The following is a 24,765-nucleotide window of genomic DNA, read 5'->3' as shown; positions in this document are numbered from 1 at the left end:
TCACACTCCTTTTTGCCTCCTACTGCCCACTCCACACCCTCAATATTATTTGTTATGATTGTTTTCTCCCTCTCTTCTGAGATCCATGATGAAGGATAGGTTTCATAATCTAGGATTCCCCAGGGGGAATTTAAAGCTAATTACAGCAGTCATTCTACTAATCACAATCCTCATGATTACTATTCCTGATACACGGCTCCAAAACAAAATAACAAATTGAGTCTATTAATGAATTATTGTTACTAATGAATAAAGTAGAATTTGATTAAAGGTTTACTGTCAATAATCCCTGTCCCCCAAAATTTACATTCTAACTTGAAACAAGATTCAACAAGTGGTTGTTTTTTTAAAGCAAGGGTAAAAAGCACTAAGATCATGTATTTACGTAGGCAAGTTACTGTATGTGCATAACTTTGGATCTCAATTATATGAAATGTATCTTTAATAAAGAAGCATAAATAAGTTAAATGGAATTCACCAAGTAAAGGTTGTGTTTTTTTCGTGCTTATTCCTTTTTTTTTTTTCAATTCTATGTTCCTTTTTCTCTCCCTCCATTCTGAGGTTGATTCTATCCATCTCCATACATCCCCTTTTCTTTTTTCTCAAGTGTTTTCTCTCACTTTATACTCTCTAGTCTCTCTTCCTTAGAAAGGAAACATCTCTTTGCCTCTCATTTTTTTTCTGTCATACTCACCCCATCATCTATGGTCTCTCCTGCTTTCCTCAGTTACACTGCCTCTGCTCATTTGTTTCCCTTCTGACCTCTCAGCCCCTGTTACTCTCCATGCTCTCATCTCTTTGTCCCTTTTGTTTTGTCCTGTATGCTGTTGCCTCTTCAACATTCTCCATCCCTATCCCTTTCCCCCACTCTAATATTAATACCTTGCACTCTTCAAACATTAACTAACCAATCGTTACACTAGCACTGTGAAGAAGGTAAGTAAATATTATAAACTTCATTATACAGAAGGTATGGACTCAGGATTAGAGCACCAGGCATGTAGCTTCCAGGAGTGCATTAAGTGCATCAGACCATACTACCACTCACAGGACTGAGTTTGTTTGTGGCTGAAGACTACACCTCCTGCTTAACAAAGGAGTAGCTCAGCTGTAGGCATCTGTCAGCCAGGAGGGAGTTTGTGGTGACCTCAGTGGCAGCTCCGGTTGTCCTCACTCCCTACAGCTACTAATTGGTCTGGGATGCCAGAAAAATCAAAGGGATTGGGACTAGGGATCAGATCCTCAGCTGGTATAAACATGTCAATTTACATCAGCTGAAGATCTGGCCACAAAAGCCAGCCCTAAGCAGCTGCATGGGGGACTTTTAATAATACATGGGCATCAGGAAAAAATTTTCACAAATCTTCAGTCCTAGCAACTGGTTTATATCATTTTACATGCGCCTTTGTCTTGAGTGAAAAGGGTAAGCAACTTACTTTATTTTAAATAAAAGTGGAGTAAAGGGCTAATGCACATTTTAGGATTTGACTCGTTATTATTATTTACTATTATCATTGCTTATGACTTAGTCTTAACATTAAGCAGAGTAAGAAGTTATAAAGTATGTTGTGTTTCAGCCTTTAAACTAGATACTGAATGAAAGCATCCCACCATACTGTGAGGGCAGTACCATGCAGGGCTGGCAGGCCCTCTCACAGAAAAGGAAGGCCATTTTAAAAAGGGAACACTCTACATGCAGTTCTTAGCCGTAGGTACTAAAATAGCTGAATCCAAAGAGAACTAACAAGTCTAAACTTGCTACATAAGAGAACAGACTTTATTTCAGGGCACTCCCTGGCAACCACTGAAGAGAAAGTAGAAGCTTTTACTGCTAGGATTGATTTAATTTATTTAGGGTGAGAGTGTCAAAATCAGTGGAACTAAGACCTAAATGCACTCCTAAATCCTACTGACACTTTGAAACATCTCACTGCTAATGATTTCTTGTGCCTACTGCCATAGCATCTGAGTGCATGACTGTGACAGGGCACACAAAGCCAGCAGTAGGCAGGAAGGGGTTAAGGAGAGCCAGCCGGCTCAATAAACCCACCCTTAGGAGTCCTTAAGCCTAGAGGGAGAGGTTAAGAGGGGGAAAGCCCAACCTAATAGGTAGTGACTGGGAGGAAAGGGGGACCTTTTGTGGTAGCATCTTGATAGAAGGCCTGGCTGGGGCCTGTCCTGGGACTGCCAGAAGGAAGGTGTGGCTGGAGCTAGAGGATAATCAGAGATGGCCAGATGCCAGACCCTCCAGCCTCTCTAGGGGAAGGTAGGTCTGGCATGGGACTTTTACATGTATTTTGTTTCCTGGGACTATGTTGTTTCTCCTTTTGCAGTCTGTGGAGGAGTGAGCCTGGAGAAGGGTCTGGAAGTAGCCCAGGGAGGGAGCAGTGTAGGGTTACCATATTTCAATCCTGCAAAAAGAGGACATTCCACGGGGCCCCGGCCCTGCCCCAACTCCGCCCCTTCCCCGCCCCCGGCCCTGCCCCAACTCTGCCCCTTCCCCAAAGTCCCTGCCCCAACTCCGCCCCCAGGGTGACCAGAGCAAAAAAAAAAAAAAAAAGGCGGCAGAGAAAGGAAAAAAAAAAAACAACCTCTTCCCCCCCCCACCACCATTCCTTCTCCCACTGCAAGCACTGGAGGGAGGCCTGGGAGATGCAGGGGAAGTGCGGGGCTGGGGTGAGTGAGTCTGGTCTGGCCTGGCCCCAAGCGCAGGCAGGACATGGGCGGTACCTGGAGGGAGAGTAGAGGGGTGGCCCGTGAGGCCAGGCAGTGGCTGTTCGTTCTCCCCACCTGGGCAGCTGGACTCGTGAGCAGCCGCTGCTGCAGCTCCCGCTGCCGCGGGGGGAGGAAGCAGCCAAGTGCATGGCGCTTGGCGGCTGCAGCTCTGGCGCCCGGGCCCGAACCCTCTGAGCGCGGGCCTGCTGTGGCGACCCAGCGCGCACTCCCAGCCCCTGGCCAGTTGCATCTGGGCTGGCTGCCCAGCTGGTGCAATCACACAGGCGGCCCCGGGGCAGAGGCATCAGCAGCCCCATTCGTTACCCTGCGGGACCCGAGCGGGACGAGGGGACTGGGACCTGCTGCCCCCACTCTGGGGCCGCCCGCAGGATTGCACCAGCTGGGTCCCCGCAGCAGGCCCGGGCTCAGGGGGTTCACGCCCCGGGCACCAGAGCCGCAGCCGCCGAGCACCACATGCTTGGCCGCTTCCCGCCACGGCAATGGGAGCTGCAGCAGCGGCTGGTCTTGAGTCTGGCTGCCCAGGTGGGGAGAACGAACAGCCGCCACCTGGCCCCAGAATGTTGGAGCCTGGGGAGGAGGCGGTCCCTTTACCATGCCTCCCTATTTTCCCAGACATGTCCTGCTTTTTGGAAATTCCTCCTGGACGGGGATTTGAGGACCAAAAAGCCGGACATGTCCGAGAAAAGCCGGATGTATGGTAACCCTAGAGCAGTGGGCTTGAGTAGATAGACCTTAGCTATTTATTTCAGGTTCCCTGGGCTGGAGTCAAAGTAGAGAGAGGATCAGGGTTCACTTACTGGCCCACCAATGAAGGCAGCACAGAGACAAGGGCTGGAAAGGACTATTAAGTCTGAAGTTGAGGTGAAGGCCTGGTGTGAAACCTCTGGTCTACAGCTGTACAGGACTCAGTTTACCCCCCAAGGGGCGGGACCATGTGTCCTGGCTGGAGTGATGAGAAGTAGACCACAGCAGTACAGAAGCAGTTGTCGACAGGATAGTAAGGTGCCTGAGGAGGTGGCCCAGCCATGCCAAGTCACAAGGGGACGTGCTGCTTGGTGAGTCACTTTATCACACTGGAAATACAACTAGACATTAATATAAGCAATCTACCATAGCAAGTATAAACCTCTCCCCTCATTGACTCCTTCTACCACAATCCTTTCCACAGCAAGCAGATGCTAGATTAGAGGAATTTTGCACTGGGGGTGGGGGTGAGGGGGGCGACTGACAGGCCTGTTTGTTGTACACCTCTACCCCGATATAACGCTGTCCTCGGGAGCCAAAAAATCTTACCGCGTTATAGATGAAACCGCGTTATATCGAACTTGCTTTGATCTGCCGGAGTGCGCAGCCCCGCCCTCCCGGAGCACTGCTTTACCGCGTTATATCCGAATTCGTGTTATATCGGGTCGCGTTATGTCGGGGTAGAGGTGTATTTTTAAAAGATTGCTAAGGGCCCCCAGAGCACTGTGTGAGCATTATTTTATTGTAGTTGATTAAAAAGCCAAATTGAGGGGGAGGGGGAGTGGGCGCTCTAGAGTAACCTGGTTCTAACCCATGTAGGGAGAGAGTTTCAAAAGCAACCAAGGGAGTTCTGGAACAGCCTTCCAAGTAGAGTAGTGGGGGCAACTTGTTTGAAGACTGAGCTTCATACATTTATGGAGGGGACGGTATGATGAAATTGCCTACAATGGCACGTGGCCCATCGGTGACTGCTTTCGGCAAATCTCTCCAACAGCTGGAGATGGGACTTTAGAGGGAAAGGGCTCTGAGTTACTACAGGGAATTCTTTCTGGGGTGCCTGGCTGGTGGGTGTTGCCCACATGCTCTGGGTCTAACTGTAAGGGGGACTGCTGGCCCCTTACTAAAACTCAGTGGGGGTGTTTTGGTTGGGTAGCTCCCAGTACCAAAAGACAGGGGAAGGGTGAATGGGAAATCAGGAGCCTGAGACTGACAGTCCCCAGGAACAATGGGGAGAGGCCAATGCTCCAGGTCAGCCTGATTGAAAAGGTGGGCAGGCTAATGAGGGAGTCAGGAGGCCAGGGGGGTCCTGTCCTCTGTGTGAGCTGGAATTGCCTGTGTCAGACAGAGCGGGGCCAAGCTAAGGAGAGAGCAGAGGCCCAAGCTGCGCTGGGGAGCAGAGGTGTGCCAGCCAGAGTCAGAGACTGAACCAGAGAAGCAGCCCAGGGAGCTGGAGGCAGATCAGCAGCTGTGCTGAGGCAGAGTGGTGGAGCTGGAGCAGTCCGGAACCGGGTGTGGTGAGCAGCTGGGAAGAGCGAGGGGGACCCTGGGCAGTGGGCCCAGCACAGGGAGATGTCCCCAGCCAAGACGCCTGGCAGGCCAGACTTGAAGGGGGGATCGTAACCCTGACAGGGCAGGGGTGACGCTGGGAAGAAGAGTCCTGCCACCTAGAGCCTGAGGGTGTGTGGCCACCGCCAGAACAAGTGTCCGACCCGCAGCATCCCCGCAGCACAGCCAGGGGCTGAAAAGGAGGCCTGGGACTTGTGAGGAACAGACTGAACTTCCCTTACATTCCAGAGACGCTGGTTGTGATGTCCCCTGCCACAGAGTGGGGTGATGGGTTTTCCTTTAACCTTTCCCATTTTTCCTTATTTTTTTAAATTGGTTGCTGTTTAATAAATTGTATTTGCTGTGAACTGTATGTAATGATCAGTGAGTCAGGGAAGCGTCCAGAGCAGCGAGAGCACCCTGAAGTGGGGACACCCTAGCCCCTGCCCTAAGTGGCCATGACAAGATTGGGGGTCGAGCCCCCCTGGAATCTTGAGCCCAGCCTTGTTGGGGTTACAAGGTCTCTGCCACCCAGGAGAGTGGAAGGGGAGCCCTTGAGGTCAGGCAGGCCTCTGGGTAAAGGAAGTGGGAGCGAGGACTCAGATCCTTTCGCTAGCCCACTTCACCGGGGAGGTATATAAACCAGGAAAGTTCCGCACAATAGCGGGACCCTTCCTCCGCTTACATAACTGATTGCTGTATTTGGGATCGGGAAGGAATTTTCCCCTGGGTCAGATTGGCAGAGATCCTGTAGGTTTTTTCACCATCCTCTGCAGCGTGGGGCACGGGTCACTTACTGGTTTGAACTAGAGTAAATGGTGGATTCTCTGTAACTTGAAATCTTCAAATCAAGATTTGAGAACTTCAGTAACTCAGGCAGTGGTTAGGGGTCTATTACAGGAGCGGGTGGGTGAGGTTCTGTGGCCTGCAATGTGCAGGAGGTCAGACTAGATGCTCCTGATGGTCCCTTCTGGCCTCTGAGTCTGAGTTGAAAGCACAAGTCCCATTACTTGCTCTCTCATGGCCGGTTGGTAACGAGCATCCTCACAGCCCTCTGTGCAATGTTAGTGGGCTCAGACCCTGTCCTGGTGTATGACACCTGTGGGGAATTTATCTTGATACTTGCTGTGGGGAGAAGCCAGGTGGTTGGTACATGAGATAACACATTTGCTACAGTGAAATCACTGGAAGTTCTGGACACTGGCATCTTCCATCCTTTCTACCCCTGTGAAGGACAAAGGGGTGCAATGTTGGCATCTACTGGCCATGAGTATAGGTCAATTTATGGAGCAAACCCCTCGGCACCTCCCTGTGGCTTTTCTCTGGCCCAGGAATGCAGAATGCAGGGTTTAGAACTCTGAGACGCTGATCTTAAAAACTCTGCACCTGGACACTGCACAAGATGCACTTCATGATGTGTTAAGAACAGGTGGCAAATTCAGACCTGATGTAATCTGGTGCAACTCAATTTTTCTGATTTATAAGGGTATGAATTTGATCCAGCAAAGCAGTAACAAGTGGAATAGATGTTTATCATTTAAAACACAAATCTTTGGTTTATTAAAAAACAGATTGTACAATTTCACCTGAAAATGTTAAGAGCTTTTTGTCTCCCTCTACTTAACCTTGGCAGCTCTGGAGAAGAGCCAGGACATTAGCAGGAAGAGAGCCAGAGCAGCATAAAACAGACAGTCAGAAGCAAAGACCCAGTAGATCTCAGAAAGCCAACCATGTCAGTGGCCAGTTTAATATTTCCAGTGTATAAACCCTGTTGTTTTTCAATTGTGTTTATATTGGTACAGCAAAGAGAATGCAGTTCCTAGATAATAGTTAAAAAAAAAAAAAAAAAAAAAAACACCTTGATGGTGGGATTAAGGATAGATAGATCCAGAAAAGTCTCATTAAAATATAGTTCAAAACCACACATATGACAGTCAAGAAATAGTTCTACAAATACCTGTAACTTTCGACCTTATATTGACCTACTCTACCCCATCTACATTTACCTAGTTATCTACAGATGTCACTATCCCTTTCTGCATCCAGCATATCTATTGGCCCACTAACAGCCACTTACCATACGTAGGCCATAGATCCAACCCCTCCTTAACCCCAAGCAATTTGATGTTGAGATATGACATTCCAAAACCACTTCAGAAGATTGTTCAAAAAAAGCCTCTTTTTCAAAGTTATATAACTCAAAAATGCTTTGTTCAACTAATATCCAACATTCTCCAAAAAATCTCCTGTGCCAAGACAATGCATTGCCAAACTTCAGGTGGATTTATTTTTAAAGCTAAAGAATTAGGGGTTGGCATTAGGATCCTATTGGAATCTCTCACTCTGTCTTAGCAGTACTATTTGTTTCATGGAATTTACGATCTGGTTATAACTCCCACAGAGCCTCTCACAGTGTTTCTAACACCTGCTGAGACACTTGCAGATCTTCTAGAGGCTTGGATTTTTTGTAATAATGACAAAAATGTCCATCTAGCCTTAATGCACCATTTCTCATTGTGGAATAATGTATCAAGTTAGCTTTTGAAATATGTTTTTACTCAAACATTGGGGCTAGATTCTGACTGGGACTACACACCCATGTAAGGAAGAAAAGGGGATCAAGAATCCTTAGAGCCCTGCATAGGCTAACTGGACATTAGGCCTCTGAACATAGGATTAAGCAGGGACTGCATGTTCCCCTATCTCTTCCTGCATCTTCCAGCAAATGTTTGAGGAGTGGAAGTAGAGGGGAAAAGATTGGGTAGAGACAAGGCAGCTATGCCAACAAGGGGATGAAAGAAGCTGGGTTGTAATTTACTGCAGATATAGACAACAGCAAAGTACTACTCCCAGAGTTCCACAGCAAGGGGGAAGCAGGGAAGGAATTGTTACTCAGAGGTGTCTCTCTGAATCACAGTGCCTTCTGGTGCGAGTGCCAGACTGGTGCAGCTCATGCCTCATCCCCTGCTCAGGGTTGTGCCTAAAGACCCAATCTAGCCCTAAGAAGCTATTTCAAAAAATGAAACCTCAGCATTTTCTGAAAGCTTCATCGTAATTAAAAATAGGCCAGTCTGAATAGCCTCAAACTCACCTAAAAATATCTCCTGGGGCCTAAGAGTCAGTAAAACATTTTAGGCAGAATGGTGGTGAAAACTGCAGTTTATAATAGAAACTGCCATACAACATCTTTTAAATACGGGGTCACTATTGAAGCTCAGTAATACACGTCAGGGGAAGAAAGTAGGGAAGAGTGGAGGTCAGTGCACTATGAAGAGTGACCACCTCCAACCTGCTCTTTTCCACTGAGAGGAGAAATATTTCTGCCAGGGTTACTGTCAATAAATACCAACAGCTGACTAGGATGAGGCTGCAGAATGCACACCTAATAATCTAGGTTTCCCATGCTTTTTTCTTAATTACATGGCTTCCTTCAAGTCCTCATCAGTCCTCCTTGTTGTGGTTTTCTTAATATTTTAATCTTAACTGATGTGCAGTTGCACTTGAAGCTGAAGTGCAATGCTGGATTAAGTTACTGAAAGACGAGTTAGGAGATGACTTGGCATTAGATACGTTGCTTGGTTGGATAGGTAATCCGAGTGTGCAAAAAAAAAAGACAATACTGAATACAGCTGGGGTGACATTTCATTGTTGTCCATATAGCCTCTAGACAGTATTTTTAGATTCTGTCATACGTTATATTTTTGTATGGTACTGAAGGAGAATGGCTGTCCTCTGAACCTTAGGGCCCATGAGAAGCGTATCTCATAAGGCTATTCCACTGAGCACAACTGTATTTTAGTTATCTAATGGCTTTTTTACAACTGCCTTTGGCTGCATGACATAGAAGTGTAGCAACAAGTTAAATTTAAACTGTCCACAACACATAGTACATAGGAAATACTTGATCAAAAAGTTGTCTTGAACAGTGCATTGAAGGTATGTGAAATTGGGTTTTTGTGTACTGTCAAGGGGAGCAAGTTTCATAGCTGGAGATTCTATATTGAAAATTCCCTACCCTACCCCATCCAGAGTGCACTGGTGGGGACTGTCTGCAAAATTGCCTCTGACTAAACATCACAGTGGTGCCTGGGTGGGGGAGAGTCTATTCATTGTAAATTCTTGGGTTTTTTTTTTAAATCAGAGCTTTAGAAATATTTTAAGTATATCTTTACTGAAAATACCACAAAAAGAGTTTTGGAAGATACATAGTCAGTGGAGAATGATGATGAGTCCAACCCAACATAAATAAAGCCCCTAATTTTCGGAGGTAAATAATTACCAATGTGTTTCAATTTTTCTTTCTTTTTCTAAGACCATATTAAGAGACTCCCATGTGCCAATGCCGAGATAGTAAAGAAACTAGGTGGGTGAGGTAATATCTTTTATTGGATCAACTTCTGTTTGGTGAGAGAGACAAGCTTTCCAGCTTACCCCCAGACCTGAAGAAGAGCTCTGTGTATGTCTTCACTTGCAACATTCAAGCCCTGCCGGAGCAGCATTTTAACATGGCTGTGTAGTCACTATAAAAAACCCACCTCCACAAGGAGAGTAGCTCCCAGCTCTGGTGCACTGTCTACACTGGCACTTTACAACACTGAAACTTGCAGCGCCCCTGAGCGAGAAAGTTGCAGCACTACAAAGTGCCAGTGTAGACGAGGCCTGGGAACATACCCAGAATGTCACAGCTAAATATAAGATAGAACAGGTTAGCAGAAAGTAGTTAACACATTTCAAGGAACCATTCGATGTGAAGTGGCCTGTTAACACCCTTCCAATTATGAGGGGAAAGGAAGAGGAGAGGGAAGGCAGCTGAGGGGGTGGGTTGTAATAAGCCATAAAGCCAGTGTTTCTATTCAGTCCGTGATTTTTAGTGTCTAGCAAAGTTATGAATTTAAGGGACCAACATGGCTAAAATGACACTGCATACGACGGTGCTGAGATATTGCCATTTCTCAAATGGTTGTGACACTCAGACTTAGGCCTTGGCTCATAGGCCTGGTGTACACTATGAGTTTAGGTCAACTTTAGCAGCATTAAATCGAATTAAGCCTGGACACATTCACACGACGAAGCCCTTTCTTTCGACTTAAGGGGCCCTTTAAACCGGTTTCTTTACTCCACCTCCAACGAGGGGATTAGCGACAAAATCGGCCTTAGCGAGTCGGAATTGGGGTAGTGTGGACGGAATTCGACGTTATTGGCCTCCGGGAGCTATCCCACAGTGCTTCATTGTGACCGCTCTGGACAGCACTCTCAACTCAGATGCACTGACCAGGTAGACAGGAAAAGCCCCGCGACTTTTGAATTTCATTTCCTGTTTGCCCAGCGTGGAGAGCACAGGTGACCACGCAGACCTCATCAGCACAGGTAACCGTGATGGAGTCCCAGGATCACAAAAGAGCTCCAGCATGGACTGAACGGGAGGTACGGGATCTGCTCGCCATATGGGGAGATGAATCAGTGCTAGCTGAACTCCATAGCAGTAAACGAAATGGCAAAATATTAGAAAAGGTCTCCAAGGCCATGAAGGACAGAGGCCATAACAGGGACGCACAGCAGTGCCGCGTGAAAATTAAGGAGCTAAGACAAGCCTACCACAAAGCCAGAGAGGCAAACGGAAGGTCCAGGGCAGAGCCGCAAACATGCCACTTCTACGCGGAGCTGCATGCCATGCTAGGGGGTGCAGCCACCACTACCCCAACTGTGTGCTATGACGCTGTCACTGGAGAAACACACAGGGAAGAGGGCTCGGGGTACGAGGAAGATGAGGATGAAGATAATGTAGATAGCTCACAGCAGCAAGGAAGCAGAGAAACCGGTTTCCCCAACAGCCAGGATATGTTTATCACCCTGGACCTGGAGCCAGTAACCCCCGAACTCACCCAAGGCGTGCTCCCAGACCCTGAGGGCACACAGGGGACCTCTGGTGAGTGTACCTTTGTAAATATTACACATGGTTTAAAAGCAAGCGTGTTTAATGATTAATGATTAATTTGCCCTGGCAATTGCGACCAGTACAGCTACTGGAAAAGTCTGTTAACGTGTATGGGGATGGAGCGGAAATCCTCCAGGGACATCTCCAGAAAGCTCTCCTTCATGTACTCCCAAAGCCTTTGCAAAAGGTTTCTGGGGAGGGCTGCTTTATCCCGTCCGCCATGGTAGGACATTTTACCACGCCAGGCCAGTAGCACGTAGTCTGGAATCATTGCATAACAAAGCATGGCAGCGTATGGTCCCAGTGTTTGCTGGCATGCAGACAACATCCATTCCTTATCGCTCTTTGTTATCCTCAGGAGAGTGATAATATTCACGGTCACCTGGTTGAAATGGGGCGATTTTATTAAGGGGACATTCAGAGGTGCCCCTTCTTGCTCTGCTGAACAGAAACGTTCCCCGCTGTTAGCCACGCGGTGGGGGGGAGGGGTGAAGTGATCATCCCCGATAATTGGGTGTGGGAGGGGGAAGGGGGTTAGTTGGGTTTGTGCTGCATGTTAACCCGGAAACCGCAGCCCCTCCTTTTACATTGCAAACCCATTTTAAATGGCCAACCCAACTGGTGCTTCATATGGGAAATGAGGGCACTACTGTTTGAAACCATTCCCATATGTTAAGAAGGTTAAAAAAGCCAAAAGACTGTGGCTTACCATGGCTGCCTGCAAGCCGAAATCTGTTGCCTGGCACTGCGTGAGTGATCTCCCACACCAAACCAGCAGGCCCTCAATATAAGAGGAAAAATGCCACCTTGTAATGAAAGCACATGTGCTGTGTAATGTGAACAGCAAAATTTAACGTGAAAGAGTGTACCCATTGTTCTCTAAAATGTGTCTTTTTTAACCACCTCTCCCTTCTCCTCCACCTGCTGCAAATGTTTCTCCTTCACAGAGGTTAGTGAAGATTAGAAGGAGAAAACGGCGGACTCGGGATGATATGTTCACGGAGCTCCAGATGTCCTCCCACGCTGAAAAAGCACAGCAGAATGCATGGAGGCAGTCAATGTCAGACTACAGAAAAGCACAGTATGAACGAGAGGAGAGGTGGCGAGCTGAATTGTGGGATGAACAGAACAAGTGGCGAGCTGAAGATGATAGGTGGCGTCAGCTTGCAGACAGAAGGCAAGAGTCGATGCTCCGGCTGCTGGAGCATCAAACTGATATGCTCCAGCATATGGTTGAGCTGCAGGAAAGGCAGCAGGAGCAGAGACCGCCGCTACAGCCCCTGTGTAACCAACAGCCCTCCTTCCCAAGTTCCATAGCCTCCTCACCCAGAGGCCCAAGAACACGGTGGGTGGGCCTCCAGCCACCCAGTCACTCCACCCCAGATGATTGCCCAACCATCAGAAGGCTGGCCTTCAATAAGAGTTAAAGTTTTAAACTGCAGTGTGTCCTTTTCCTTCCCTCCTCCCCCAACCATCCCGGGCTAACTTGGCAATTATCCCCCTAGTTGTGTGATGAATTAATAAAGAATGCATGAATGTGAAGTAACAATGACTTTATTGCCTCTGCAAGCGGTGCTCGAAGGGGGGAGGGGAGGGTGGGGTGGTTGGTTTACAGGGAAGTAGAGTGAACCGGGGGGGGCAGGGGGCGGAGGGTTCATCAAGGAGAAACAAACAGAAATTTCACACTGTAGCCTGGCCAGTCACAAAACTCGTTTTCAAAGCTTCTCTGATGCGCACCATGCCCTGCTGTGCTCTTCTAACCACCCTGGTGTCTGGCTGCACGTAATCAGCGGCCAGGTGATGTGCCTCAACCTCCCACCCCACCATAAATGTCTCACAGATATCGTGGAGCGCACAGCAAGCAACAATAACAATGGGGATATTCTTTTCGCTGAGGTCTGAGTGAGTCAGTAAGCTGCGCCAGCGCGCTTTTAAACGTCCAAATGCACATTCCACCACCATTCGGCACTTGCTCAGCCTGTAGTTGAACAGGTCTTGATTACTGTCCAGGCTGCCTGTGTACGGCTTCATGAGCCATGGCATTAAGGGGTAGGCTGGGTCCCCAAGGATCACGATAGGCATTTCAACATCCCCAACGGTTATTTTCTGGTCCGGGAAGAAAGTCCCTTCCTCCAGCTTTCGAAATAGGCCAGAGTGCCTGAAGACGCGAGCATCATGTACCTTTCCCGGCCATCCCACTTTGATGTTGGTGAAACGTCCCTTGTGATCCACCAGGGCTTGCAGCAGCATTGAAAAGTACCCCTTGTGGTTTATGTACTCGGTGGCTTGGTGCTCCGGTGCCAAGATAGGGATATGGGTTCCGTCTATCACCCCACCACAGTTTGGCAATCCCATTGCAGCAAAGCCATCCATTATGGCCTGCATGTTTCCCAGAGTCACTACCCTTGATATCACCAGGTCTTTGATTGCCTTGGCAACTTGGATCACAGCAGCCCCCACAGTAGATTTGCCCACTCCAAATTGATTCCCGACTGACCAGTAGCTGTCTGGCATTGCAAGCTTCCACAGGACTATCGCCACTCGCTTCTCAACTGTGAGGGCTGCTCTCATCCTGGTATTCTGGCGATTCAGGGCAGGGGAAAGCAAGTCACAAAGTTCCATGAAAGTGCCCTTACGCATACGAAAGTTTTGCAGCCACTGGGAATCGTCCCACACCTGCAGCATGATGCAGTCCCACCAGTCTGTGCTTGTTTCCCGGGCCCAGAATCGGCATTCCACGGCATGAACCTGCCCCAGTAACACCATGATTTGCACATTGCTGGGGCCTATGCCTTGTGAGAGGTCTATGTCCATGTCAATTTCCTCATCACTCTCGTCGCTGCGCTGCAATCGCCTCCTTGGCTGGTCTTGGTTTTGCTTTGGCATGTCCTGGCTCTGCATATACTCCAGGACAATGCGTGTGGTGTTCATAGTGCTCATAATTGCCGCAGTGATCTGAGCGGGCTCCATGATCCCAGTGCTATGGCATCTGGTCTGAAAAAAGGCGCGAAACTAGTATCTGACGGACGGAGGGAAGGAGGGGCGAGTGACGACATGGCGTACAGGTACAGGGAATTAAAATCAACAAAGGTGGCTGTGCATCAGGGAGAAACACAAACAACTGTCACACAGAATGGCCCCCCCCAAAGATTGAACTCAAAACCCTGGGTTTAGCAGGCCGTTGATTTCACGGAGGGAGGGCGAAGCAGATGAATACAGAACAAATCTATTTTTTACATCTTAAGCTGGCAGACGATGGTGCAGCATGACTGATAGCCCTCGGCTGCATACAACCGATTTCTATAAAACCTGCTTCTATAAATTCGACCTAATTTCGTAGTGTAGACATACCCATAGATAAGTTCATGGAGAATAGGTCCCTCAATGACTATTAGCTAAGATTGTCAGGGTTACAACCCTATGCTCTGGGTGTCCTTACACCTCTGACTGCCAAAAGATAGGATTGGATGATAAGGGATGGATCACTTGATAATTGTCTTGTTCTGATCATTCCCTCTGAAGTATCCTGTCTTCTGGCCACTGTTGCAAGCAAAATACTGGGCTAGATGGACCATTGGTCTGACTCAGTATGACCGTTTTTATTAGATTAGTGATATCCATGTAACCCATATTTTATTCTCTTCTGGAGCATACTGGCTGCATTGCACACTTCAGCTGTTTTGACCACCAGTAAGGATAAATCATTAGACATTTTTAAACAGTTATTGCTTAAGTGTGTCACAGAAATATGTATAAAGAACAAAGTGCTGGAATCTGAGTAAAGCAACATTAACATTACTGTAAACCATAACTGGTGTGAAGAACAAAGTAATATATGATTAGAACACCTATAAAGCCGTCTTGGCAGTCTAATCTAAGATCAAGGGCTTACATAAAAGTAAAAACTGGAAAACAGATGTCTTCAGATTCCTCCTCCTCCTCCTCCTCCTACTGCAGCCCAGCTGTAAGATGCTTCCAAGGAAGCAGTACACCATACCTGTTGAAACCTGTAATGTATGTCAAGTGTTCTGGTACCTGAATAGATGGCTGCTTGATCCAACTGAGTTTGCTGGTAGGACTGATCTTCACTGGCATTGGCGCAGAAATGAAGCTCTTGGATCTAAGTGGTCACAGACATGAGTATGCTTAGCTGCCTATTCATGGACTTCAGCTTAAATGTTTTGAAAAACTGAGAATGTCTAATGGCCTCTTCCTTTTTTGCAGGAGCTGAGGAAGAACAGATTCTATTTTTGTTTTAAAGTTAGCTATTGCAGAAATCAAATATTTTAGTTAAAATGAATTGAGTCCAGTCTGTTTGCAGCAACTTCCAGCAGGGCTGAGAGCAGCCTAATAATGTCTTGCATCTGAAGAAGTGAGGTTCTTACCCACGAAAGCTTATGCTCCCAGTACTTCTGTTAGTCTCAAAGGTGCCACAGGACCCTCTGTTGCTTTTTACAGATTCAGACTAACACGGCTATCCCTCTGATAATAATGTCTTGTTAGTGGGCCTGCCAATACTAGGATGGTGCAGAAGATGGCAGAGCAGAGACCAGCTGAGTGATCTCTTAGCTGCTTTGATGTCTGAGTGTCAAGAGCAGAAGAGGACATGGAGACTTGGCTCTCTAAAAGCCTTTTCCAAAGCCCCTGTGCTTTGCCTGTCCCAAATTCCATGCATGCCCACACCTGGGATGCACTTTTCTCAGGCCCGATTTTCAACCTGCCTGTACTCACCTATAAAAATTTTGCAACTAGGTTTCATTCTGTAGGTGTGGAAGCATGCATACCCACAGGCACTGCTGCAACAGGTACTTTGAAAAACTGTCCTATAATCTCAACTATCCAAACCCCTTCAACACAGAGGAGAAAAAGTTCCCTCATTCCTACATGAAGGGAGTAAGACATAGAAATTATGGTGAGAGATGTGTGGCTAGTGCTCCTTATTCATGCAGCAGAGAAATACTTCTAGCCATATGGTAATCAGTCCTTTCACAGGTGTGCAAAGTGGCATGCAGGAAGACTCCCCCTTCCCCCCCCCCCCCCCCCCCCAATCTTCTACAGCATGAGCAAGTGCCTCTCAGTGGTGGTCCCTGTAAACAGGAGCTAATCAATGCTTTATCTAGAAGTTACATTGCCCCCAAAGGGGCAGAGGAAAGACATGGTCGTAGCCCTGTGCTTCTCCCGTTTCATTGGCCAGAAGGGTAGCATACCTGGAGAAGTGACCAGTGCTATCATTATGAGGAAGGGTTGCATGCTCAACATGATCCATAATGAGCAGCCCTGGCACAATTTCTCCCAGTGACCTCCCAGGGCCCGCACAGCTGCCTATGCAGGACTGTGTGTGAATCCCACAACCTTGCCTTTTATGGGTGACTTTCCACTCTGTCTCGGCAAGGAAATAATTATGATCTGTGCTGCAATTGTTAATCAGACTATTCAGTGGCGTGCCCCCAGTTGTATCCTTCAGTAGCTCCCGATAAAGGACAAAAAGTAGCCATGTAGAAGAAGTTTACCCTGTAAGGACCAGCTAAATTTGAGAAAGCAAAGAAGGCTGAAGAGCAGTTAACGTGTCAGTGATGGAGTGCTGAGTTTGTAAATCTCAGCGAAAACTTGCATTTGGCAGCTTTTAGACGGGTTGAAGCTTTTCCAATGATTTACATCTGTTATGTTTACACATCTGGGGAACTTATTTAAATCATTGTTTCCCCATATGAGTGGGAATCTCAGACTGTATATAACAGGGGGAAGTGGACACAGCTTTGACATTGATATCTGTGAAAATCTATTAAACACCTCAGTTATGTGAGTAAAGGTAGCTGAACTCAGGAAAAGCTTAGCAAAAAAGAGACCTGTCCAGGATGCCGCCACTTCCAGGAGCTGCCTGAGGTAAGTGCCGCCTGGACGGAGCCTGCACCCCAAACCCCCTCCTGTACCCGCCCCCTCCCACACCCAAACTCCCTCCCGGAGCCTGCACACTGAACTCCCTCCCACACTCCAACCCAGTGCCCCAGGGTCAGCCCGGTGAAAGTGAGTGAGGGTGGGAGAGAGCAAGCGATTGGAGGGAGGGGGGCTGGAGGCAGCAGGGGCAGGGCCTTGCGGAAGGGGCGGTGTTTGGGTTTGTGCTATTAAACAGTTGGCAACTCTAAGTTTTAGGGGTACATTAAGAAAATGTGATTATCAGTATATCAGCTTCCTCACTATATTAAAAGTAGCAGAGGTAGAGAATAGCAGAAAGCTACAATCTTAGAATAAAAACTAATGGCATTAATAGTTCTGAAAAAGGGCACAGTGGAGTATTTTGAAAATGGTTTTTGTCCTCCATTTTTAATAACCTCCTAGAAGCTAAGTGCCTCACTTCTCTGCCTCTCTTTTCTGTTTTGTCAAAACATTGAATTTCTCATATTTTTGAATGTTAACAAGCAGCAATATTTTGACTCCAATTTCAGTTGATACAGTACTTATCAGGCTAAGCCATTTGTGTTTGCATTCCAGCAGCATTTGTTACAACTTGTATATATTAAAAGTTGCATTGGTTTAACTTTAAATAGGTTTTAAAATTGATTTTGTTAAACAGGTGTAAAACTCTGTGGGCATTCAATTTAAACTTGGCTAATTGATATTTAAATCTAAATCATTATAAACCAAATTCAAAGTGAACTGAATATCCACACAGGGTTTTACAGTGATCTAACTAAACTAGTTTAAAATCATACCTTTAGTTCATCTGGTGCAACTTGAATATAAACAAGGCCTTGGTTATCTACTGCTTCAGTGCTGACAGATGGAGCAAAAGTCACAGGTGCATACTATGGGTAAAAATGTAAGGCGGTATAAGTTAGTGCAGACACATCTAACTTGGACAGCCTTATAGTCAGTCTCTCTTACAGATATTTACAACCACTCTAGCAATGCGAAAAGGAATCAAGTTGATATACCTTCAGAAGCTGAGATGTGGAAGAAGATGTCCATTGTATTGTAGGGGCAACTTTAATTTATATATTTTTCTAGCTCCTTGGCATGTAGATTCACCGACTTAGACTTCTCTACACATTGACAGAACAGGTGTAGGTCTGATGTAGGTCTGAGGAAGTCTGACCAGGTATAAGGATGTATAAGCTAGTATAATTGATATCCTCTCAGAATGTGGCTTACCAAGGAGATATGGGTGTACTACTTTAATCCTCAGTAATTCATGATCTGGAAGAAAGTACATAAAAGTAAACATGAATCTTAATATTTCTACAAAGTGACTGTATCAAACTTCCCCAATATGGAAAAATCTCCATGAGAAGGTATATATAATATAATATAATATAATTATAATATAATATTATAATTAAGTAGGTTCACTTTCAAATTTATTTCGTTATATAAAGGGTGACAATCTATATGTAATCCACCAGTTGCTTTATGTGGGGTTATACAGTTATCCTTACCACTTGACAATGAAAAGTATACTAATCCTGTGCAACACCCTTTAATCTACTCTAGAAGTAGGTTTTAAATAAACTTTGATACGCTATAATTGCTGCTGCCTGGTAACATTATCATCGAGATATTTTAATGTCATTTTATGCCTCTGTAGACTGGATTTTAAAACAAAGTTTCAAAAGATTAAAATATAGTTCCAAAGGCCTCTCCTCCCTGGAGTAATCGCCAATTTTTCCTGGTTAGTAATTCAAAGTTACTAAATATACGTGTGAAGTCCTGCTATCAATGAACCTGAAAAAAGAGTTGGTGGATTCTGTATCTTCTTCCAATATTGGGCTGTCTTGTTCAATGTTGTAGTTTATCTTTTATATGCGATTATCCCTCCCAGCAGAGATCTGTCTAAATTTTATCCCATAAGGGATTAACAATGGGATCTCTGTGCCAAACGTTTTCTTTTCATAATGCCTTGTGAGAGGGATACATGTTTGATGTATCTCCTGGGGCTATGGGGTAAAGGTACCCTATTCATAATGTATGTCTTTATTAAGTATGTCTGATTGGTATCTAAAACAGATTTCTTACAAATGGTCTGCTCCTTAAAACCCTTTCTCAACTGAGTACCCCCATGACTAATCCAGTGTGAGTAAGAATTGCTCAGATGAGGAAGAATTCCCAAGACTGGGCCTTTAGGTTTTTATTAGTTACAAAACTAACTATAAAGTTAAAAACTACTTTTAGTTATGTCTGCTTTCAAAATGCTTTCTCGCTGTTTATGTTCGTATTTCACCTCAACCACCTGATTACAAGACAGGAAGTCTTTTATAAAGACTGCCCTACATCGAGAGAAGGGAATCCATCTTTTGAGTGCTGCATGACCTTTGTTCTAGTTAATCCTTCTTTTACGCTGCATAATTCCTTCTCCTTCTGCACTATAAATGCCTCAGCCAATAGCACTGATTGTCATTCAAATCCTCATTGGACAGCCTTTTGTTGTGATTGTTTCTTTTTCTCCAGCCTTGCATGATAAAAGATTTAGGCATTTTGGTATAATTGTAAATTTATAGCTTTGTTTAACGTGAGGAGTGTGGTTATATATTTTAAATTGGGTTAATCTTCACACACTAACATCATTAAGCTAATTTCAGAGAAATTATCTAAGGGTTTGCAAGGGGCAGGGAGAACTATCAATAAAACATTATGGTGAAGATTTTATATACACAAAATAAGGAATTTCAAAACTATATGATTGTTGTAGGAACAATCAACAATGACCATTTGAATGGCTGTATTTGTAATAGCCCTTAGGTAGTAAGATAAACTAACTCTAATGCCCAGATCCATCACACCGAACATACAGCCTTCTGTGATATGCAAGCCCCAGAGAAACCCTTGCATAGAGGTTATGTACTGAGCCATTCTACTCTGGGATCAAGTGGGAGTAAGGGGGAGAACCAACACTGTTCCACCATTGCTAACACCAGTTCAGGTCCCCTGATGTGGAGAATCAAAGTGTCAATGGATCACTGCCTCTACCACAATGTTAGTCTCCTTGTCAATTAGACCTGTTCAGAGCAGGGTTAAAAATAGCAGTGACAGCCAGCAGCCCCTCTATGGCAAGGTTCCTAATTTTGCTAGCATCTAGGGAGCTGAGGTGGTGGTCTTTCATATATCCCATTGTTGCTATTTCCTTTCAATAGGCTATGTGACAGAGTACAGTGTTTGCTACAGCTCCTAGTCACCTCACTCAATGGCTCTAGAAGTGCTGGCAGAAAGAGGGGAGAGAAAAGGACCCAGCCAGGTCTCAGCAATGGATGGTTTTATTTAAAAAATAAATTACACTGGACTTAAGGGAGGAGGTGTCTCTGCCTCTCCAGTCACTGGAGAGGGCAAAGCGGCAGGCTCCTGACCCCATTTGTCATGGGAGTGGACACTTTTCAAACACGTTGTTATGGGGGTGTCAATGGGTGAGTTCTGCCTTCCTTTCCCACTGGGGAAACATTCTCTCTTCAGGGCCACTTTTCCTTGGCTGAGTGGCCATCAGCACAAAAGTCTGACTGAAATAGATACATATCAGGTGGTCAGTCATGGACTGCTCTCCTGGAAAGAAGTCTGGCTGGGGAAAACACATCAAGTCTTCCAAGGGGCAACTTCTCCCTCAGAAGCTGTTTCTATGGGCAGCAGAGCTTGGAAGGCTCATAGAGCCTCTATGGAGCAGCAAATGAGGAAGGAGATTTGAGCCAAACAAAGCTCTCTGTATTCATGCAATTAGAAAGTCCTGAGTTTCAATCCTGTAGCAATGGAACTACCCACTGAATGAATAATCATCTCCTCACCTTTATTTGATTCAAAAGGGCGACCAATGACTCATTCAGCCATGTGAGATTCAACAAAACCTATCAAGTGGCACAATCTCATAGATGCACAGAGTATGGGGAATAGGAAGGAAAAGAAGGGTTGAAAATGCACTCTACAGGTATTGTAAGTAGTGGGAAAACAAGTGTGCATGTGAGTAGATGTATTCTGCAAGGGAAGCAGCCCTGTATGATGAAGAGGAGACTAATGGGTAGGTAGGAATGGACTTAAAGTAAATTTCAACTTTTTTTTTTTTTTGAGATGGCTTGTTACATTTTATTTATTTAACTTGTTAGACTGTAATTTATTTTCATGAATTTTCTCTTTTAAAATAAACAGATTTGGGGCCACAGGAAAGAGAAAAGCACGTGGTAGACTCTTCAATTTCCCATTGCAGAATTGTGTCTTTAGGAGCGTCTAGATGGCCCTGGATTTAATATTGCAGGAATATGGTTTTTAAGGTGACCAAACTGAGGTGCTTAAAAACAAGAAGAAAATTGATGGTACTGATCTAGCTAACATATTCACACTTAGCAAAGAAAAAGATATGAAACTGTGGCTGAGAAACCACATATGGAAAATGAGTTAACAAAGACACTGCATTTACTGAATAAGTTATCAGAGAACATTCACTGAATCCTAAAGACAAATAGATGTATTTCTAAACATGAGCTGACAAAGAGGTGAGGCATGAATAAGCAATTGGACATGAGAAAAGCAAAAGAAAATGTACCCTCCACCTCTGAGCAGTGGGAGTTTTCCTACTTAAATTACTGAGATAAACAGTACATTCAATGTGAATGTAAGATGAATTGAGAGCACGGGAGATAGAAACATTTTCTTGAGCCACAGAACAGCTGATGTTTCCATACAATGCTTCCCTAATATACAGGGAATATATATGTCTAAATCAGGGGTAGAAAACCTATTGCACGCGTGCCAAAGGCGGCATGAGAGCTGATTTTCAGTGGCACTCACACTGCCTGGGTCCTGGCCACCGGTCCGGGGGGCTCTGCATTTTAATTTAATTTTAAATGAAGCTTTTTAAACATTTTTAAAAACGTATTTACTTTACATACAACAATAGTTTAGTTATATGTTATAGACTTCTAGAACGAGACCTTCTAAAAACGTTAAAATGTATTACTGGCATGCGAAACCTTAAATTAGAGTGAATAAATGAAGACTCGGCACACCACTTCTGAAAGGTTGCCGATCCCTGGTCTAAATAATAACTAGAAAGAATACAGTACTTTGTTTTCATGAAAAGAAGAACAGGAGTACTTGTGGCACCTTAGAGACTAACAAATTTATTAGAGCATAAGCTTTCGTGGACTACAGCCCACTTCTTCGGATGCATCCGAAGAAGTGGGCTGTAGTCCACGAAAGCTTATGCTCTAATAAATTTGTTAGTCTCTAAGGTGCCACAAGTACTCCTGTTCTTCTTTTCATGAAAACAAAGTACTGTATTCTTTCTAGTTATTATTTAGACCAGGGATCGGCAACCTTTCAGAAGTGGTGTGCCGAGTCTTCATTTATTCACTCTAATTTAAGGTTTCGCATGCCAGTAATACATTTTAACGTTTTTAGAAGGTCTCGTTCTAGAAGTCTATAACATATAACTAAACTATTGTTGTATGTAAAGTAAATACGTTTTTAAAAATGTTTAAAAAGNTGAAGTAGAAAAAAGTAATGTTAAATATTTCACGAGGGTATCTACCCAGGGAAATAAAAGATTAGAAAAGCATTACATTTAAGAACAAATGTCTCACTCCTTCTAGGGTAGTGAGAATTTGCCATTAGGATTACAACATTACATTAAAGGCTGAGGAGGTCTTTTTATTTTTAGCTCCTATATTCAATACTTTATTATATTCCCAATTATTTCATTAAGGCTGAAATTTTTCATGCTTGTGCTAGTCCTAACAGGGAGAATTTTTTTTTTTAAGTCTGAAGAAAATCTATGTATTTTTGTGTTATCAGAGCATGAAAAAAACAGAAGTTTTCACTACTTATGTTTTTTTTCATGTGCTTTTATTGTGCTTTGAAAAATAAAAATATGGCTAGTATTTATAACGGAAAATGGGCTGATTTCCAAATCCTCACTGGACAATGTATAATTTGTTCTGTTTTTGGAGAAAATATAGGTTAGGTAATAAAGAAATTAAGTAATAAATTATCAATAAATGAAAATAATGTACTGCATGTATGTAGTAATTTATTTCCTTACTATGTGTGTGATATCCTGTTATGTACATGCATGAGAATCCATATATCCGTTCATACTCAGCCTCTGAGTTTATGGTACATTCTTGCACTCTGGCAAATCACTGTACTTCTGCAGAACTCTGAATTTCCTCTCTCAACTTTCAGATGATGTCAGCAGGCCCCCGCAGGCTGCTAGTAACTTTCATATATGGGCCAGCATGCCTCAAACATCAAAGTTCACGTGCCCTCTTGTACGTCCTGCCACAGACTCTGTGAAATTTATGTACATGTAATTTAAATAAATACACGGGTGATGAACAAATGTTAGGTCCTGATCCATTTAGGCACACTTCTGCCATCATGTAGCACCTGACTCCATACAAAATACTGCATGGATAAAAGGGGTCATGAATCTTCACCTAATTAAGGACCTAATTCTTCATTTCTAATTCACTAAAATCTCCCACTTAAGTCAATAAGAGGTTTGGGTATATGAGGAATACAGGATTGGATCTTAATTACTTTTCTTGTCTCACAGGTGGCTTTGAACCTTCTCAAATGTGTCTCCACATAAAACAGATGCCTAATGAGTTGTAAGAAAAAGGAGTGTTCTCAAGTTTGGAAAGCACACACAGCAGATTTCACTGTAGTTTATTACTTCAACGGTATCCACTTCTTCACCTGTTCATCTCTGTTTCCCTCATCGATTTGTATAACACCGACCAATCACAAAGCTACTATTCAGATTGTCAGCACATTAACATAAAGCCCAGAAGTTTATAATGGCCATAAAAATTTGTTCTAGCATGAAACATGATCTTGTGCCAAGAGAACATTTTAAAAAATAATTTAAAACACCTCCACCTTATTTTATTATGAAAAGCTATCTGAAGAATGAAGTCCATGCTGTTAGGGTTTTTTAATTGGCTACCCTGCAGTCACTATTTTCATATAAAATGCCATAAAGATTTACAGTGGCCTGGCAGAGTGCTCAGGTGGAGAAGCTAGATTTAAAAGGGGCTGACAGCAATGGTTTCTTAGGTGGTGTCAAAAATACACTCGTTAAGAGCAATGAAAAAATACAAAGCCACCTAGCAGACTCTATCAACTTGCACTGCTATGGATTTTCAGAATTAATACATGTACATTACAGATATTCAACCAATGGGAGCTGTTGCAATCCATTGGGTAAATAATTAAAAGAAAAGCACAGGTATACATTACACCACCAACAGCTGTTCGCAACCTAGTGCCCAACCCTAATTATACATTAACTCAAACAGTTTACTCCCCAGTGTAACATCTCATGTGTCTGAGGCATTTGTTGTGTATATTAAACCTTAAACTTATAACCTGCCATTTAAAAAAAATAAGGTCCAGAATGTGGCATCAATCACCAACAAAACCTAGTTTCAAAAGTAAGGCTGCAGTCTTGCACTGGGGTGTGTGGGGAGCACCAGCCCTTGTGATATTTAAACTAGACTAGACCAAATGCACTGCAGAGAACACACTTGCAGTGGCAGGGAAGTAACCGGATGATCTAATATGTCTCCGACTTTTATGAGTCAGTGATGTTCATGGACATCGGATAAGCCGTTTCCTGTGCGGCCCCAATGACACAATAAAAGTGGGGAGTGGCCGTGCACCTTAGTCCCACAATTACACTGCAGCAGAGGCGGCAGCCACTCAGAATCCGATTCTGCCCGGATTTACAAGGCATGTTAGTCGGAGCTTCTAGGGGAAAAGGGGGGCGGGAGATTACAGACACTTCAGTGGTTCCCCCACATCATCTGTTGTTGGATTTCCAAAATTTGAAC

Source organism: Trachemys scripta, chromosome 2, assembly GCF_013100865.1.
Source record: "Trachemys scripta elegans isolate TJP31775 chromosome 2, CAS_Tse_1.0, whole genome shotgun sequence".
Classification (NCBI taxonomy): domain Eukaryota; kingdom Metazoa; phylum Chordata; order Testudines; family Emydidae; genus Trachemys; species Trachemys scripta.
The sequence above is the reverse complement of the archived record's forward strand: the minus strand, read 5'-3'. Positions refer to the sequence as shown.